This window comes from Pan troglodytes, chromosome 15 (assembly GCF_028858775.2).
Source record: "Pan troglodytes isolate AG18354 chromosome 15, NHGRI_mPanTro3-v2.0_pri, whole genome shotgun sequence".
NCBI lineage: Eukaryota > Metazoa > Chordata > Mammalia > Primates > Hominidae > Pan > Pan troglodytes.
In genome coordinates, this window is record NC_072413.2 from 25,386,369 (window position 1) to 25,405,624 (window position 19,256).

The following is a 19,256-nucleotide window of genomic DNA, read 5'->3' on the forward strand; positions in this document are numbered from 1 at the left end:
GAATTATAGTCAGATTTATTTCCCATCCTCTGGCACACAAATGTCTCACCAATAAATCCAGAGTGTTTGCTACTTCTCGCTCACTGGATCCAATCAGCATAATATCATCAATGTAATGGACCTGTGTGATATCTTGTGGAAGGCAAAGTGATTAAGGTCTCTCTGAATAAGAATATGACACAGAGCTGGAGAGCTGATATACCCCTGAGATAGGACAGTAACTGTATATTGCTGGCCTTGCTAGCTGAAGGCAAATTGCATGGGCATTATGAACAGGAGTGGAGAAAATTATGTGGGCATTATGAACAGGAGTGGAGAAAAAGGCATTTGCCAAGTCAGTGGCTGCATACCATGTATCAGGAGATGTGTTAATTTGCTCAAACAATGGAACCACATCCGGTACAGCAGCTGCAAATGAAGTCACCACTTGGTTAAGCTTACAATAATCCGCTGTCATTCCCCAAGATCCATTTGACTTCTGCACAGGCCAAATGGGAGGGTTGAACGGAGATGTGGTGGGAATCACCACCCTTGCATCTTTCAAGTCCTTGATGGTGGCACTAATCTCCACAATCCCTCTAGAGATGACATATTGTTTTTGATTTACTATTTTTCTAGGTAGAGTCAGCTCTAATGACTTCCATTTGGCCTTTCCCACGACAATAGCCCTCACTCTACCTGTCAGAGAGCCAATGTAGGGGGTTCTGCTAGCTGCTAAGTGTGTCTATGCCAATTATGCATTCTGGCACTGGGAAATGACCACAGGATGAGTCCAGAGACCCACTGGATCCACTGTAAGTCAGACCTGAGCTAAAATTCCATTAATTACCTTAACCCCATAAGCCCCTATTTTAATTGGAGGGCCACAATGACATTTTGGGGCCCCTGGAATCAACAACAGCTTGGAGCCAGTGTCCAGCAGTCACCAGAATGTCTGATCATTTCCCTTTCTCCAGTGCACAGTTACCCTTGTAAAAGGCTAGAGGTCTCCTTGGGGAAGGATGGGAGAAAGATTCGCTGCATAAATTATCAGTAATGTAGTGGGTTCCTTCCGCAAGGGGACTCAGGCTCCCCTTCATTCAAGGGGTTCTGCATCTGTAAAACGACTCAAGTCTGGAAATTGATTGACGGACCATGATTTTCTGTTTTTATAATTCAAATTAGTCTTTTATCCATTTGACCTAGAAGTTTTCTGCTGACATAAATTAAGTAGGAATGCAGTAGACTTCCTATCAATTTCACTTCTAGGAACATTAGCCAATGCCAGAGCTCCACATGAGTCAGAATATTCAGACATATGGTCTAAGCTATTATGTATAGAGTCACTAAACTTCTTGCCTCTCACAAGTGGTGAATCAGCAGTGTCAAGTGTGCTTATTTTGCGTAACTCTCTAAACAGTTCACACCAAGGACTATCAGTGTTCTCCATACTATTGGAAGTTGAGTCCTTAACATTTTGGGGTTTAATCGTATTAAGCAGCCAACCCCAGAAACCCCAAAACTAACGTAAGAACTCCATCCTTAATATTCTGTTCCTCTAGAGCCACCCCACTTCTGGTACCAAAATTAGTCAGGGTTCTCTAGAGGGATAGAACTAAGAAGATATATATAATAAACTCATATATATATATGAGTTTATTAAGTATTAACTTATATGATCACAAGGTTCCACAATAGGCAAGCTGAGGAGCAAGGAGACCCAGTCTGAGTCCCAAACCTGAAGAATGTGGAGTCCAATGTTCAAGGCAGGAAGCATCCAGCATGGGAGAAAGATGTAGGCTGGGAGGCTAGGTCAGTCTAGCTTTCTCATGTTTTTTTGTTTGTTTTTGTTTTTCTGCCTGCTTTATATCCTGGCTGCACTGGCAGCTGATTAGATGGTGCCCACCCAGATTAAGGGTGTGTCTGCCTTTCCCCGCCCACTGACTCAAATGTTAATCTCCTTTGGCAACACCCTCACAGACACACCCAGGATCAATACTTTGCATCCTTCAATCCAATCAAGTTGACACAGTTTTAACCATCATGAGAGGAAAGTACACTTATATTTACATAAACTATTTTTTTATTTTCCTCTTTTTACAAAACATGTTTTCAACCAGGACAGACATCTTCATTAGCTCTCCCTTTTCATTACTTGTATTTTCCCACTGTCATTCTTTTTCATTTTCCATGTTAAATTGTGTGAATAATTAAAGTTGGACTTTTAATTTTCTTTTCTGGGCATGGTTCCATTGTTTTATTTTATGAAAATTCACAGTGGTTAATATGGCAAAAATATCCCTAGAGTCTAAAAATTAAAATCAAACAAATCCTATCCATCTTGTGCTCTAATCAAACATTGAACTCTAGCAATTGCTTCCTTCTAGCAGCAGCCTAGTGTATGTCAGGTGTGTTACAATTTTATCATCCTCCTTTTCAGACTCTGATGGCTCCGTGTTTTGACAGATAACCGAACTTGGTGTTATGTGTTCAGCAAATGATGTATTCTTCATGGGAGACACTCACAAGTTGACAGTCAGTGTTGGGTCACATGATGATACTTTCTACCTAAATAGAAACACAATCCAACTGTTTCAATAAAATGAAACGATTTGATTCTATCTAAGCCTTCTCAAAACACTGCTAAATATTCCAACTGAAATAGTATCCAGTTTTAACTCACCAAAATGCTTTAAGGAGTACTGCTCCAATGTTAAAATTGATATATCATTGTAACTATTAATCACAGATGAAGTAAATTTAAGATATTAGTTAAAAGGTCATAAAATTATCTGCTGTGATATCTGTACATGAAAATCATTGTAAGCCTCCAGAGAGGCAGTAAAATACTGGAAGTTCCACTGTGTCACACAGATGAAACTGTTAATCTGATCTGAATTGAAACAATTGTAAATATAGGGAATATTTTTGAGAGTTAGTAAGCAGATAATTTGAGTGATGAATTATGTATAAAAAACAACTTTTAAACATTTTTAATAAAGATCATTTACTACAGTCCTAGCAACAAGATTATTCAATTATATCCAACAATCAGAAATATGATCATGATCATCATTATAATCAGTAAGATAATCACTTTGTTTTTCCTTTGGCAGGGAGTCTCACTCTATCACCCAGGCTGGAGAGCAGTGGTCCAATCTGGGCTCAATGAAACCTCCATCTCACTAGTTCAAGCAATTCTTCTGCCTCAGCCTCCCTAGTAGCTGGGACTACCAGCGTACACCACCACGCCCCGCTGAATTTCTCTATTTTTAGTAGAGACAGGGTTTAGCCATGTTGGCCAGGCTGGCCTCAAACTCCTGACCTCAGGCGATCCACCCACCTCGGCCTCCCAAAATGCCACTTTGGGGTTTAAGTGGGAGTGTAAGAGCAGTTCAAATCCAGCACATTCAGTAAGACCATACATTTGTACTTTATGTGTTATTTGTGAGTATTATTGCTAGGAGCAAAGCCTCAATTTCTGAAACACTATTATTTGCCCTATCTTAAAATTGATTGATTCTTTTTTAACTTCTGGGAAAAAGTGCAAAGCATTAAATTAGCTGATAGCATATATTTGTCTTTTAAAAATCAACTTTATTGCTATATATTGTGTATAATAGAATGCATCCATTTTCACTGTACAGTTCAATGTTGATACATATATACGCAATTTTAACCATCACTCTAATCCAGATTTAGGTAATTTCCACATCCCATAAAGCTTCCTATTGCCCCTTAACTGTCTTCCTCACCCCCCTACCCTCATGCCTTTCTACCAGCTAGGTGACTACTCATTTGATTTTTATTACTAGAGATTCATTATATCTATCCTAGATATTCACATATGTGGAATCATAATTTGGTGATTTGTGTCTAACTACTTTTGCTTAGCTTAACATTTTAAAGATTCATTCATTTTTCTGCATGCACCAAATGTTTGTTGCCTTTAATTGCTGAGTACTATAAATATACCACAATTTGGTTATCTATGTTTGTCTTCTGTTTCATATAGTTTTGTTTCTGAACTCCCTCACTTCTCTTTGGTATCTTAGACTGAACATGTTTTAAATTTGATTTCTAATCCTTCTGAAAGCTCAAAAATTTGTATCCAATTTTGTACTTGAATTTCCTCTTGAGTCTTCCTGCTCCTTCACCCTTCTGATAAATTACCAATAGTGCAGACTAAACCCCTCAAATCTATATCAAACATGTGCTCTATTTCTCAAATATCAATTGAGACATTCCAATTTTAGCTACCAGCATGTCTTACTAGGTATTTGGTAACTGTTTTATAACCAGTCTCCTCAAATATAGTCTTGGGACTATACTGGAGACCCAATCTATTATTTCTCCATCTACCCCAGGGTCAGTTTTTAGAAAGAAAATATTTCCCTTCTTACAGTCTTTCAATCATCTATTTTAATCATAGAAGAGAGTGAATATCATGAATAAGGTGTACATAACTCTTGATTAATTCATTATCCTAGTGGACTGTCATCCTTCCTTACTAAATTTCACCCTTGGTTCCCTTATTCAGTACCTTCCTCCCACAGGACCATTGGACAAGTTTCCTACCTTCTTTGTATGCATAATTCCTACTTACCTTTCAAATTTCAGCCAAAAATTACTTTGTCAGGGAGACCTTTCTTGAGATTACTGTTTACATGAGCCTCTTTTGTGAAAGGTCACATATCATCCTGCATCTTGTTTTTTTTCTCATCCTTCTTTTTTGGCCATAACACAATTATTAATGCATTTACTTAATGTCAATGTCCTTATGTAAATGCTTGTATCTGTAAGGAGAGATGTCATGTTCATTTGATTTATCTCTATATACATTGCACTTAACAAAGTACTGAAGTATTTTCATTTCTTAACAATTGTTTGTTGAATGAACTGTGATGGAGATGGGTATTTGCAATTGGCTATATCAGTGACCTGTGCTGAGAGATCATGGGAGAACGAGAGAAGGTAAGACCTGAAGAAATATGGAGAGAAATACAAAGAGAATGGACCCTGTGGAGATGAAGAAAAAAGTGTTACTATGCCTTTAAAGAAAAAAAAAAAACCTCACATTCATTTGTTACTATCATCAAATGAGGGAATGCTCCAAAATATCCACATTAAAGCACCTCCCTCATCCTTAATAATGGTAAACTAATAATCTATGTTATTTAGAGAATAATGATATCAGAGTTTATAGCTAAAATAATGAGATAGTTGTTCATGTCTTAAATAGAGCATGAACATTATCCCATTTTGAACAACAAAATTAGTGGAGACCAGCACATGGGCTAAACTATAAATTAGATCTCTGATAAACAGTACTACCTGTGAAACATAATGTGTTACACTGGCACTTACTAGCTATGTGATCTAGGATTGTTATTAAACCCCTCCCAGACTGAGTTTTATGATTTGTGTAAGATAATTTTCATTTCGTAATATTGTTTATGAGGTTTAGGTGAGGTAATATCCTTATTAAGACCATGACATAGAAATTTCACATATATATTTAGAAATGCAAGGCTACTGATACTGCTATTGTCATTGATAGTATTATTGTGCAGATGTTCCTGTTCTGTCACTATCATTGCCATTATCACTAGAAGAACACTTGGCTAAGGGTTAAGAAATTTTGTTCTTTCTCAAAAATGGACAGACGAATTGTTGGGCAAATTCATTAACCTCAGATTCAATGCTATTATCTTTATTTATTTTATTTTATTATTATTTTTTGAGACAGAGTCTTGCTTTGTCTCCCAGGCTGCAATGCAGTGGTGCAATCTCAGCTCACTGCAAACTCCTCCTCCTGGGTTCAAGCAATTCTCTGCCTCAGCCTCCCGAGTAGCTGGGACTACAAGCACCCACCACCATGCCCGGCTAATTTTTGTATTTTTAGTAGAGACAAGGTTTCACCAAGTTGGCCATGCTGGTCCTGAATTCCTGACCTTGTGATCCACCCGCCTCGGCCTCCCAAAGTGCTGAGATTACAGGCGTGAGCCCTGGTGCCCAGCCCAATGCTATTATCTTTTTAAAAAAGTGATTAGTAGTATAATCACTCAAAATAAAAGTTTTTTTGTGTGTGAATAAAATGAGTAAACTAATGTGAAGGCAATTTGAACATTGTACATTACTGTTGTTAGAATTAGACCACAGCTTGGAATCACTAATTTGAAGCAAAGCTCTAGTAAGAACAAGTTCATACATTGAATTCATTTTGCCCAATGGCCTGGAAGGGTGATCTTAACTGGGCACTAGCCCTTGTGCATGTTTTCTCTAGATAACAGAGCAAAAGTGATACTTTTAAAAAATGTACGTATTTATTAGCACAATCTATAAACCATTTTGGGTGAAAACAATATTCTAATAGAGAGGTTCTAAAAGAAATTAGTTACTTTGGCTTTAATGTGCTAATTTTATTACCTCCATCACTTCATGTAAATATTCTTGTGTTGCCATCTACATTCATTTTTGTAAGGGAATCCTCAAGTGTTTGCAGGCCTAAGTTTGGTCTGTAAACCACTGCCTGGTTACCTCCCTGACTGATAGCTTTGAAAATGTGTCAACAGTTTTCGTGTTTTACATTTTATCATACTGCCAAGCATAATATAATATTTATATTCCCTGTACATACAGGTTTTTTTTTTCATTGTAGAAAAGAAAACAAAATCTGGTTTAGTTAATTTTGTTCTTGCAGAATTTAATCAGTTTCACATGGAACTTCTTTACTTATTTATGAGAGACAATGTTTTGTGGTGGAAAAATATGGACCTGAAGTCAGCGGAACCTGTGTTTGAGTACTAGCTCTGCCACTTAATGATTTTGGACCTTAGGGAAGTTACCTGTGCTTTTTAAACTTTTGATTCTTTTTTCTGTAATATTGGGACAATAATAATAGCCACTTTACACATGGATAATAGCCACCTTAGGCATGGATATTATAAATAAATAAATAAATAAATAAGATACTATGAGACATTCAAACATAAATGCCACACAGGAACTGAGACTGCTCAGGGAACAAGAGATCTAGATTCATTGTATCTTTGCTTGGTTGGATATGCATACGGAAGGGAATGGTGGTCACAATGCCCACACCCATTTACTCATAGAGCAGTCAAATGCTAGCACAGTAAGGAATTGACTATTCAGTTCTAGAGATAAGGGAGTGACACGTCACTTTACAGAGCACCATTGCATCCACAGAGCAGGAAGAGAGAAGGTGTTAACTGATATACATAAAAGTCATCTGAATGTGTGCCAGGCAGTTGGAGCGCTTGACCTACGTAGAGTAATATATTTGTATAAAGACTACTTACAGACATATGGGGTCTTGTAGTTTGAGTCTGCAATTTAAGATATACTGCAACTTACTGCTTTTAATGTGAAGAGGGTCCAGTCATTTTTGTAGTAGTACTTCAGTGTTGGGACAACACTTACCTACCTGCTCCTTGTACTTAGGCAGGTGTTAGAGAAAAATATCTGTCTACTGTAAGGGGAGGAATGGAAAAGGATCCATTCTGTAGATCCACTCAAACGATCATGGCCAGAGCCATACATACTATTAGAGGATATACTTAAAACTTCATATGTGACGACGAATTTATCTCATGTTTCAGAAGGCTCCTGAAAGCAAGGGCATTAATATTCACATCTTATTTATAGAACACTTAAAACTTGCCAGGAAGTGTGGTAAATATTTTTCATGACTTCTCTAATTTATAAAATTTGAGATATAATTATAGCATTTTTACAGAAATATAAATGGATTCTTACATCAATTTGTAATAATTTACATAAATTTTATATGGTGGAAACTGGTGGCGCCAAAATTTGAACTCAAGCAACTTGGCATGAGACCCTGTTTTCTTTTACTCGGCTGTCAGGGAAGAATTCAAATGACCTGGAAAGGGACGTCACCATAAGCAAGAACACAAGGCAGACTGGGCCTTCGTTGTTTCTGGACGTATCATAAGCAACAATTTAAATAAGTCAGAAAACATTTACGTAATATTCTAACATACCAACTCCATATGCATTCATATGGATCGGTATATATACTGTATTTCAAGAAAAAAATACAAGATGTAGTTTCATGTTAAAATTTCAGTGAAATAACCTTTGTGTATGCATATACTATTTCTGGAAGTTCATACATGAAACTGATGTGGTTACCTATATGAAACAGTACTAGGTGGACAGTACTGGGGGTGTACAGAGGAGGTCCTGGCTTTTGTTTTTTTCCTTCAGTTTATTATTTATACTTAAAATAGTTTAGCCTAAAATTGTTTAGTAAAGGAAAGTATATTTTAAAATTGAGAGAGCACTTTAAACCTTATCTCAAAGTGGTCTACGTTTTTCAAAAACCTTTGTGTTTTATGTCTAAAGAAGATTAGTAATATGGGTAGAGGCAGTATTGATTTATGCATACTGCTATCCCCTTAGTATTCTAGGTAATCTCTTGGTTTATTCTATCTTTGTCAGCAGAAAAGTATAATTAGCATTTAGTCAAGGTATTATTTTTCATCTGGAAATTGAAAATGTGAATTATTTAAAAAAGAAAAGGAGAGACCATTCACCTATTTTACCCAAGCAATTTACACTTGCAAAGTGGTAAAGAGGCCAGATTGATAACATTGAACTTGTACATCAGATAATTAAGTTTTAATCTCCTATTCAAAGACTTCAGCTTAGGGGTCACAGGAATTAAGAAAACTTTTTCTCTTTAATCAGTCTTGGATGATTAGTGACTTTGTTTGTGGAATGATCATTTTCCAAGTACAGCATTGCAGTGTTAAAATAAAATAGGGGGAAAAGATTAAGGAGTTTAATTTACTTGGCATGTTATAACTGTGTTTATTAAAATACTAAGAATTATAGCAAAACTTTATCATTTGTTAATATTACTTTTGCCTCAATAGGGGTTATATTGAGAAAACAATATTCTAGACATAAAGGCCATTGCCAAGCAGTATTTTTCTTAAAATTTATTTTAATTATTTTTGTAAAATAACCCCGTGGGTACTTAAAATGAAATCTATTTCTTTACTGAAATGTAATTCTTCTCTCACCCTCAATAAGCTTTCCATCTCTGGTTTATTATGGCACTGTTGTTCAGGATAAAAAGACGTGTTTGGAACACTGATATATTAATCAGCATACCTTACCCCATAAGAAATAGGATAAAGGTGACTGTGTATTATTTCTCAATAAATATTATTTTTGTATGATGACGCACTTGGGATCCTCCTTCTGGATTTATCATAAAATAAAATGAATTTAGCAAATATATGCAGAAACTGTGCTAAATGTAGAAATACATGTCAAATTATGAGAAAAAATACCTTCCCTAAAATAGAATTGAAGTTTTTATAACAAGATCAATGATTTTAAATCACCAGGTCTTATAATGCTTGCTTTTTAGGAGTTTGTGCTATCTTTTGAAGAATCACTAGGTAATTTTTGCTTTGAAAGCATGAAAGTCACCAGCAAGTTGGTTTTCACAGGGTTGTAAATAAATACCAAAGAAATATAGAAAGTTTTCTAAGCTTTTGTCATGATGGTGGTATATTATGTAATAATAACTTATAAGGTAAGCTATCTTTGCTAGGAGAAAAATAGTACTACATTTAAAAAGGGCAAGAACATGTTTATCAGGCCCAGAATAATACTGGGGTTTCCTGAGGGTTTCAAAATGTACTAAACAGCTTGGACAAAGATGTCTTCTATGCTTCCAAGCAGCAGCTTGTATTACCAGCCTCCTACTGAGATCTCTGCCCTGTCTAGTAGGATCCATAATGTTTTTGCTGTATTCAGAGTTTTATGTTATATAGTAATTACATGAGACACATATCTTTTAGTTGATTAATTACTGCTTGTTAGAATTTCCCCAAGTGACCAGATAGACTACTTTGCACGTTGGAAAAGAGCAGGGAGCACACGCTGACAAACACAGGACTGAAATATAGGTCTGTAAGGGGTATGGCTTCAATTGTCTGTTTGCTTTACTCACAATATTCATAAAGTCATTGTGATCTAGGGTCTAACAGATACAGAAATCAACTTTAAACAAAAAACAAGATAGTTTCTTTATCTTCACACATTGCGAAGACCACAGAAGGATTATATAAAAATTACTAAAGTCACATCATTAAATAGGATCAATTTACTCTGTTATCTACCCTTACATTAACTCAATATAATTTTTGTAAATGTATTTATAAAACATAAACACTACATAGTTGATTTTTACTAAAAGCTATATGTGCATACTTTAAAAATTCAATCATGACTGATGGGGTAAGTACAAAACTTGTCCCGTAAGACTTCAGGGAATGCTATTTTTCTTTCTTAATTCTCTTGACTACTTCAATATTTCTAAATAATATAGGTATATATTTTTAAAGTTTTATTTTGGGCTCAGGGGTACATATGTGGGTTAGTTATAGGTAAATTGCATGTCACAGGAGTTTGGTGTACAGATTACTTCGCCATCCAGGTAATAAGCATAGTACCCAATAGGTGGTCATTCGATCCTCAGCTTCCTCCCTTCCTTAAACACGCCCTGGTGTCTATTGTTCCCTTCTTTGTGTTCATAATGTACTCAATGTTTAGCTACCACTTATAGTTGAGAACACGTGGTATTTGGTTTTCTGTTCCTGCGTTAGTTCATGTAGCTCCATCCATATTGTTTCTCATTCTAAATCAAGTGTATACAACCTCTGTTGACTTCTTATTCTACTATTTCCACATCAGTTTTTCTTGCTCTCATCATCGATAACATTTAATCATTTATGTACTATGCTTGAAAATTCCCCTGTTAATTTTAATTTATGTATTTTAACTTTACATGCAGTGAAATTCACTCTTTGGGATATACAGTTCTTCTGTGAGTTTTGACAAAGGCATAGAGTTGTGTATACCACAATAAGAAAAGTATGGGGCAATCCCTCACCTAGAACATGCCCTAGTGCTGTCCCTTTGTAATCAACCCTTTCCCCGGTTTCTAAAACCTGGCATCTATCATTTGTTCTCGTTCCCTATAGTTTCGTCTTTTTCAGTATGTTATACAAATGGAATTTTGCACCATGTAGCCCTTTGAGCCTGGCTTCTTTCCCTTATCATAATTCATTTGAAATTCATGTTTATTATTACTTGTATCAGTCATTTGCTCCTTCTCATTGCTGAGTAGTATTCACTGCATGGATTCATCAGGGTCTGTTTTTCTTTACACTGGCTGAAGGGCATCTAGTTGTTTTTTTTTTTTTTAATTTTTGGAGCTTATAAATTAAGCTACTTTAAAAATCCCTATAAAAATTTTAATGAATTAAAGTGTTATTTCTTTTGGGTAAACTCCTAGGGAGAAAACTCATGGCATCATAAGGTAAGTATATGTTTAGTTTAATAAGAAAATGCTAAACTCTTGGCTGTATCATTTTTGCATTCTTACCAGCAATGTATGAAATTTCTGGCTGCTCTGTAAACTTGCCACCAAATGTAGCTTTGTCAGGTTATTCTTTCAGTTATTGTTGTTTACCAATCTAATAGGTGTCTATTGTTATCTCCCTATGCCTTTAATTTGTATTATCCCAATGACTAATCATATCAAACACCTTTTCATATGCTGATTTGCCACTGATATATCTTCTTTGGTGAGTCTCTATTCAAAATTGTGCTCATTTTTTCATTGGGTGGTTTTTGTGAGTTTTTAGAGTTCTTTTTATACTATGGATAAAAAGTTCCTTGGGAGACACCACCTTTGTAAATATCTTTCTCCAGTATATAGCTTGTCTTTTAATTCTCTTAACAGTGTTTTCACAGAAAAAAAATTAATTTTGGTAAAGTCCCATCTATCAATATTTTCTTTGGGGAATCATACTTTTGGTATCATATCTAAGAACACTTTTCTGATTCAAAGTTCACTAAAACTATCTCTTATGTTTTCCTTTAGAAGTTTCGAGTTTTACATTTTACATTTAAATATGTCATCTGTTTTGAGTAAATTATTATATAAAGTAAAAGGCCTACACCAAGGTATTTTATTTTTAATTTTTAAATTTGCATATGGATATTCAAATGCTCTAGCAACATTTGTTAAAAAGACTTGTTTTTTATTTTATTTTTGATTGTACATATTTATAAAGTATAGTGTGATGTTGTGATACATGGCTAACTTGTATAATGATCAAGTCAGGGTAATTAGTATTTCTGTCACCTCAAACATGTATCAGTTCCTTATGGTAAGAACATTTAAATTTCTCTCTTCTAGCTTTTTTGAAATACACAATATGTAATTGTAAATTATAGTCATCCTACTGTGCATTGGAACGCAGAAGGCTTTTCTCATATCTAACTGTAACATTGTACCTGCTGTCCTACTTCTCCCATCCCCCTTCTCCTTACCCTCCCCTGACTCAGATAACCTGTATTTTACTCTCTACTTCTATGAGCTCAACTTTTAAAACTTCCACATAGGAGTGAGATCATGTGGTATTTCTATTTTTGTGCCTGACTTATTCCAGTTAATTTAGTGTTCTCTAGATTCATCTATGTTGTCACAAATGGCAAGATTTCATTGATTTTATGGGTGAACATTATTTCATTGTGTATAACACATTTTCTTTAACCATTCATTTGCTAATTGGACAACAGATATCATTGATGACACTGATACTACTGGATAATATACTATATCACTACCAGTAGAATGACTTGTAGAATTGTGGATAAATTGCTACATTACCCCAAGAATCACATAGTAACAGATTTCTCAAATGAAGTATTATAGGAGGTTCAGATGCTGAATGAAAAAAAAAAAAAATAAAAGACAACTACAGACAAAAATTTTAAATATGTAATATTTTTCTAGGTACCTTCTGTCTTGCTTCCAATGTAGACTGATTTCTTTGTAGGCTGCCTATTCCCATCCAGGAATATTTTTTATTATATGTAGAGATGATGCCAGCTGTTTCTTTGATGTTATGTTGTACACATTAATGGGTTACTTTTAATGTTTGACTGAGGGACATCTCCAAGTATTTATCATATTATACATGGCTGATACTGGTTTTCTTTGTTTTTCTGTAGGTCAGCTTCCCCCACTATTTTTCTACTTTGGATAGAAGGACTACCTCTCAGCATTTCCTGTAATGGCATGTGAGTAAGAAGCAGATAGACAAGCTAGTTTTCACCGTAGTTTCCGAAAGTAAAAAAATACATTAAAACTAATAAATGGAAAAATTCCGATGGGTGAATACTTCCAGCAGGATCCCTAGTTCTCCCATATATATTGTTCAGTTTCTTTGGGGAGCAGTTCTTCAGCTTTGGTCTGGAAGTAACCAGTATCTCTGTCAATGCTGGGCTTGCATATGAAAAGTGAAGACTGCCTAGTTGTGCAGTTGCATAGAAAGCCTTTAACAGTATGAACATTCAATTAATCACTATCATAGTTTAATATTATTGATAATATGATTAATAAAATGATTTATGTTTCATCCAAACTCTCAGACCACGTGATCATTGTCGCTAGGCTCGTAACCTTTTTAGACTTCTTTTTTCCCACTGAAGGGAATTGCTGTCTTATTTACTGTTATCTTGTGCCTTTTTGTGAACTTTGCTATGTTCATTCTGTTTCATCAGTTATTGGAAAATTAGCCACATGCAGAAGAATGAGGCTGGATCCATATCACTTACCATATACAAAAATTAACTCAATATGGAGTAAAGAATTAAATGTAAGATCTGAAGTCATAAAAGTTCTAGAAGAAAACCTAGAAAAAATTCTTCTGGATGTTGCCTAGCCAAAGAATTGATAACTAAGACCCCAAAGTCAGATGCAACAAAACTAAAAATAACAGGAAGTAATTAAACTAACAAGCTTCTGCACATCAAAAGAAATGATCATGAGAATAAATAGACAACCTACGGAATGGGAAAAATATCACAAACTATACGTCTGACAAAAGGCAAATATCAACAAGTGGCTCAAACAAATCTCCAAGAAAAAACAAATATTCCCATTAAAAAGTGAGCAAATGACATAAAGAGACATTTATCAAAATAAGATTTTGAATTGGTCAAAAATATATGACAAAATGTTCAACATCACTAATCTTAGGGAAATACAAAATACAACCATAATGAGATACCACCTTTCCCTAGTCAGAATGACTATCACTGAAAAGTGAAAAAACAATAAGTGTTGGCATGGGTACAGTGAAAAGGGAATGCATATACACTGTTGGTGGAAATGTCATACGCTGTTGTTGAGAATGTAAATTAATACGACCTCTATGAAAAGCAGTATGAAGATTTGTCAAATAACCAATAGAAGATCTACTGTTCAATCTAGCAATTCCACTACTGGGTATCTACCCAAAGGAAAAGAAAGTCATTATATAGAAAAGATATCTGCACTCATATGCACAGTTCACAATTGCAAAGATATGGAGTCAACCCTAGTGCCCATCAACCAATGAATGGATAAACAAAATGTGATATATATATACACACACACACACATACACACACCATGGAATATGACTTAGCCATAAAAAGGAATGAAATAATGTCTTTTGTAACAACTTGCATGGGATGGGAGGCCATTTTCCTAAGTGAAGTAACTCAGGAAGGGTAAACTAAATACTGCATATTCTCACTTATAAGTGGGAGTTATGCTATGGTTATGCAAAGGCATACAGAATGTTATAATGGATTTTGGAGACTCAGAAGGGGAGAGAGTGAGGGGGGTGAGGGATGAAAAATCACCTACTAGGTACAGTGTATACTATTCAGGTGACAGGTACACTAAAGGCCCAAACTTCACCACTATACAATTTATCCATGTAACCAAGAACCATTTGTACCCCTAAAGCTATTGAAACTTAAAAAAAAATCATATTCACAGTCCTGATATCTATCTCTATCCTATTAGTTCTGTTTCTCTGGAGAATACCGACTAATACGGTTAATTTGTCTTCCAAGCTGCCAGTTTTACAACAGGACAATAGCTTACGGACAGGGAGAACACATATCAATCCATAAACTCCTCTAATTCCCAAACTAGAAAGTACCAAGGTGCAGCTGTAGCTCAGCCTCACTTTTTCACACATGCTAAAGAGAAACCTAGAGGCTAAGTGATGTGCTCGTGTGCTTAGTAAGTGGAAGAACAACAACTAGGTCTCAGTTTTCTCATTATCATCCCCATTGTTTTTCTAAGACTTCGATTTTCATTATTTTTCTTCAGAAAAAACAATAGCCAACAACAATAAACCATGCACTTTTGCCTCATAAGTCTGTTGCTGCACTCTGTATGGATATACCAGCATCTTGCTACTAGCTGTCTGAGGGTAGGTAACTAAATTCAGGCCCAGGTCTCATGTAGTTTGGCCAGGAGTGTGTAAAATGCTAATTTATGTTTACATAAAGTATTTCCGATCTAGTGGTTTTCTGAATAGCACTAGAATCTATGTCATGCTTACATGTTTTAGACTTTATGAATGTGTTATTTGCAAATGTTTGAGCAATTAAATAATATAATTATAAAATACCTTCTGTCAGGATGCTCAAAGCACTATGTATATATAATAATTACTACATTATAAAAATGTAATAAGCAATCACCCACTAAGATAAATTTAGAGGGAAAAAAGTTTAGGATAGTGTTACATAAATGTAGAAAGGATTAATTGTAAATTCAAAAAATGACTGCAAACATGATTAAATGCAAAGACAAACACAAATTGAGCTAAGCACATTTGTCTTTGGAAAAGGAATTATAAAAATGTTTGGCAATAAAATGAAACTGCTTATAAGTCATTTCAAAATAATGGTACACCCTGGGTGATTTTATTCGTTCTATAACTTTAAAGCTGTGACCCAGTGCCTTGTATGTGCTTTCTTGTAAAGTTATAACCTAATTATGAAGTGACCAGATATGAAAGAGTTGCTATGAATCTGCTGCAGCCTCCAAGTGTTACGTCTGATGTTTAAAACTCTTCTAATGAAAATTGCACGGAATAACTATCAATAGAAAAAGATTAGATACTATGGTGCAGTAAAGCGAAATAGAAATTGGTTTTACTCCCTGTCAGGTTATGATTGGATTATCATGGACTCAATACTGGAACCAAAGAAAATTATTTCTTTCTTTAAATATACAATTCAGTAACTGAATAGGCAAGGTTATTCCTGTTAGTTAAGGAGTTTTTTTAAAAACCATTGGAAATAATTATATATTGTACCTTTCCTTCTATTCTAAATGGCCTTTTACCTCTATTGTTATTTTATGAAAATACTTTACAGTGCTGCAAGAGAAAAACAAACAAACAAACAAACAAAAAAACAAGTCTCTCAACTCCAGAAACTCTCCAGGATATTGTCTTGTATTTCTATGCAGACGTTTATGTGGGGGGGTGGGTGGTGGGTGGGGAGAGGGTGGGGTGGATGTTTGAGTAATTGATAAAGGAGGGGGTCAATCTAAGATCCAGTGTTAATGTAGCTAGCTCAGTACTATAACTCCTAGCCTATAAGAAAGCTGTTTTACTTTGGGAGGCCGAGGTGGGCGGATCACGAGGTCAGGAGTTCGTGACCAGCCTGGCCAATATGGTGAAACCTCGTCTTTACTAAAAATACAAAAATTAACCGGATGTGGAGGCGCGTGACTGTAGTCCCAGCTACTTGGGAGGCTGAGGCAGAAGAATCGCTTGAACCCAGGAGGCTGAGGTTGCAGTGAGCCGAGATCGCACCACTGCACTTTAGCCTGGGTGACAGAGAAAGATTCCATCTCAAAAAAAAAAAAAAGAAAAAGAAAGAAAGAAAGCTGTTTTATGATTTGTCATATACTCTATCCAATTCATTCTACTTTCTAGCACCCCTTTCCAGAGTGCCAGGTTTAAGTGTTCCACCCAGGGCTCTCTATAATTTTCTACAGGGAAATCGTTGTCTATGGTATAAAATTACAGCATCACTTAATATTTTCATCTCTACATTTCTCATTACTAAAGTGCAAATATGAGTTTTTAAAAGGTAAGATTCTGACTTTACAAATTCACACTGAAATGTGAATGTTAATCATGACCATATTGGCATGTTTAGGAATATTTGTCTAATAAAAGAATATACTTACATATTCTAGTAAATATACCTTTGATAATGACATTTCAGACAAGCTGGGTGCAACAGGAGAATTGTATCCCAAGAAGATTCTACATCTTAATTCCCAGACTATAAGTATGTTATTTTACATGTGTAAAATAACTTTGCAGATGTAATTAAACTTACTAATCAGTTGAATTTAAAACAGAAAGATTGCCCTGGATTATCCAGCAGCAGGGGCGCAGTGTAATTCCCAAATACCTTAGACACAGAAGAGTAAGACATAAAGGGAAGTAAGAGAAATTGGAAACACAAGGATTCAATGTTTTTTGTTTGCTTAAATATGAACAGGACAATATAGCAAAAAAACAAAAACAAAAACAAAACAAAAAAACAGGGACCTCAGTCCTACAGTCACAAGAAACCAAATTCTTCCAGTAATCACCAACCTTGGGAGAAGCTGATACAGAGCCCTAGAAGAGAAGTGTAGTACTGACCAGTACCTTAATACCCGAATAGCACTGCTCTATTCATTCATTTAAAAATATTACTGATTAAATTATTGCAATTTTAAAAATAAAGCATCTAAGCTCCCGCCCGTAAGAAATTTCTATAGGAGCTGAAGAGATAAAGCACGTGTTGAATTATATGGAATGATTAAAAGACACTTTTTTTCATAAAAGAGGTATGAATAAATTGAGACATCAGAAAAGTGAAATGTCACTCACAGCTGTTAATGAAATGTTGGGAGGTTTCCTGGAGTAACTGGCATCTAGGCTGCTGAGTTGACTCAAATTTCACCATTTTATTTTGACAAGTAACTGAAAGTGTTAATTTCTATATCTTTGACACAACCAAAACAGGCTTTTTACTTGACTATTAAATAGTTACATTTAATATTTGTCTTTTTTTTGCATGTATTATAGTCTTCTATTTTGGTCCTAAAATAAGATTCTAAAGCTATTGTCCTTACTAATATGTATGTGTGTTCTTAATAATACATAGAATAGTGAAGTTTTGGGAGAAAGTAATAAGGCACATGTGGATATATATTGTTAGTCTTGAGTTGACAAAATAAGGCATTTCAATACATTAGTATTCTTTATTAATTTGTACTAAAAATATTAATGCTAAAGAGAAAGTGGCATTACTAGCTAAATAATTTTAAGTTGAAAAAGGAAACTGGTCACGGTATATCTGTAAGATTTTTTTTAATTGATTAATCTTCTCTTCAAGGTAGATAGTCTAATTCAAGTTATTATTCAGTAACTGGATACAGTAGTAATGAATTGAGAATGTGCATAGAAGACACATTAGCCAATTCATGACTTCTGTCCGTTTTTCTTTTTTAATAGAACAAATTTCCCATAGCACCGCAGTTGCGAAGAGAAGCAGAGGCAGGTGAATTTCCTTGATAGCCCATGCCTATATCTTTAACTCCCATTTTACTTGTGGAGCACAGTCAGTGTAGATACTATTGTTCATGTTTTCTGGATTTATCTCTAACATGTTTTCATGTGCGTAATTTCATACTTGTGTCTCTTGTTGTCCAGCATTATTTTGGCCAATAGGCTTATTCACTTCTGAAATATACAATGAAATATATAAATGTTGAGCCTTTGTTTTTGCCAGCTTATTATTATTAATCTGTTTATTTTCCAGCATCTTTTTATGCTTTTTTGCAACTTCGTTACTTTTCTATTTAGCTGTAAAGACTTAACAAAATCAGAAGGCTGATGTTTACAGAACAGAGGGTTTTCATACTGCAAGTCTTCCTGGCAGCATATTTTCAAATTTTATGCCTCATCTGCCAAAATCTCTCTCAGCATAAACCCCTACTGGGCAGCTGTATAAATCATGTGTTCCTGTGACCAGGTGTGCCAAGGATGACTGTGGAGATACCCCTGTTAAGTAATCCTCCCACTAGAAGAGATACTGATAACATTGATTTTCAGATGTTGACAGGCTGTCTGACTTAGGAGTCAGTCAGTTCAAGACTGTTCCAGAATATTTTCATTTGAAGCATGATGGCTAACAGTGAGCTATCAGCTTGGGAACAGTGGGAGCACCTTTTCTGTGCTAAAAATTACTGGGAAGCATTGCCCTCTGCAGACTTCAGGAATCTTTAAAACGTGGGCTGCTCCTACCCTGCTAATATTTTCGTTTCCCTTCTGCTG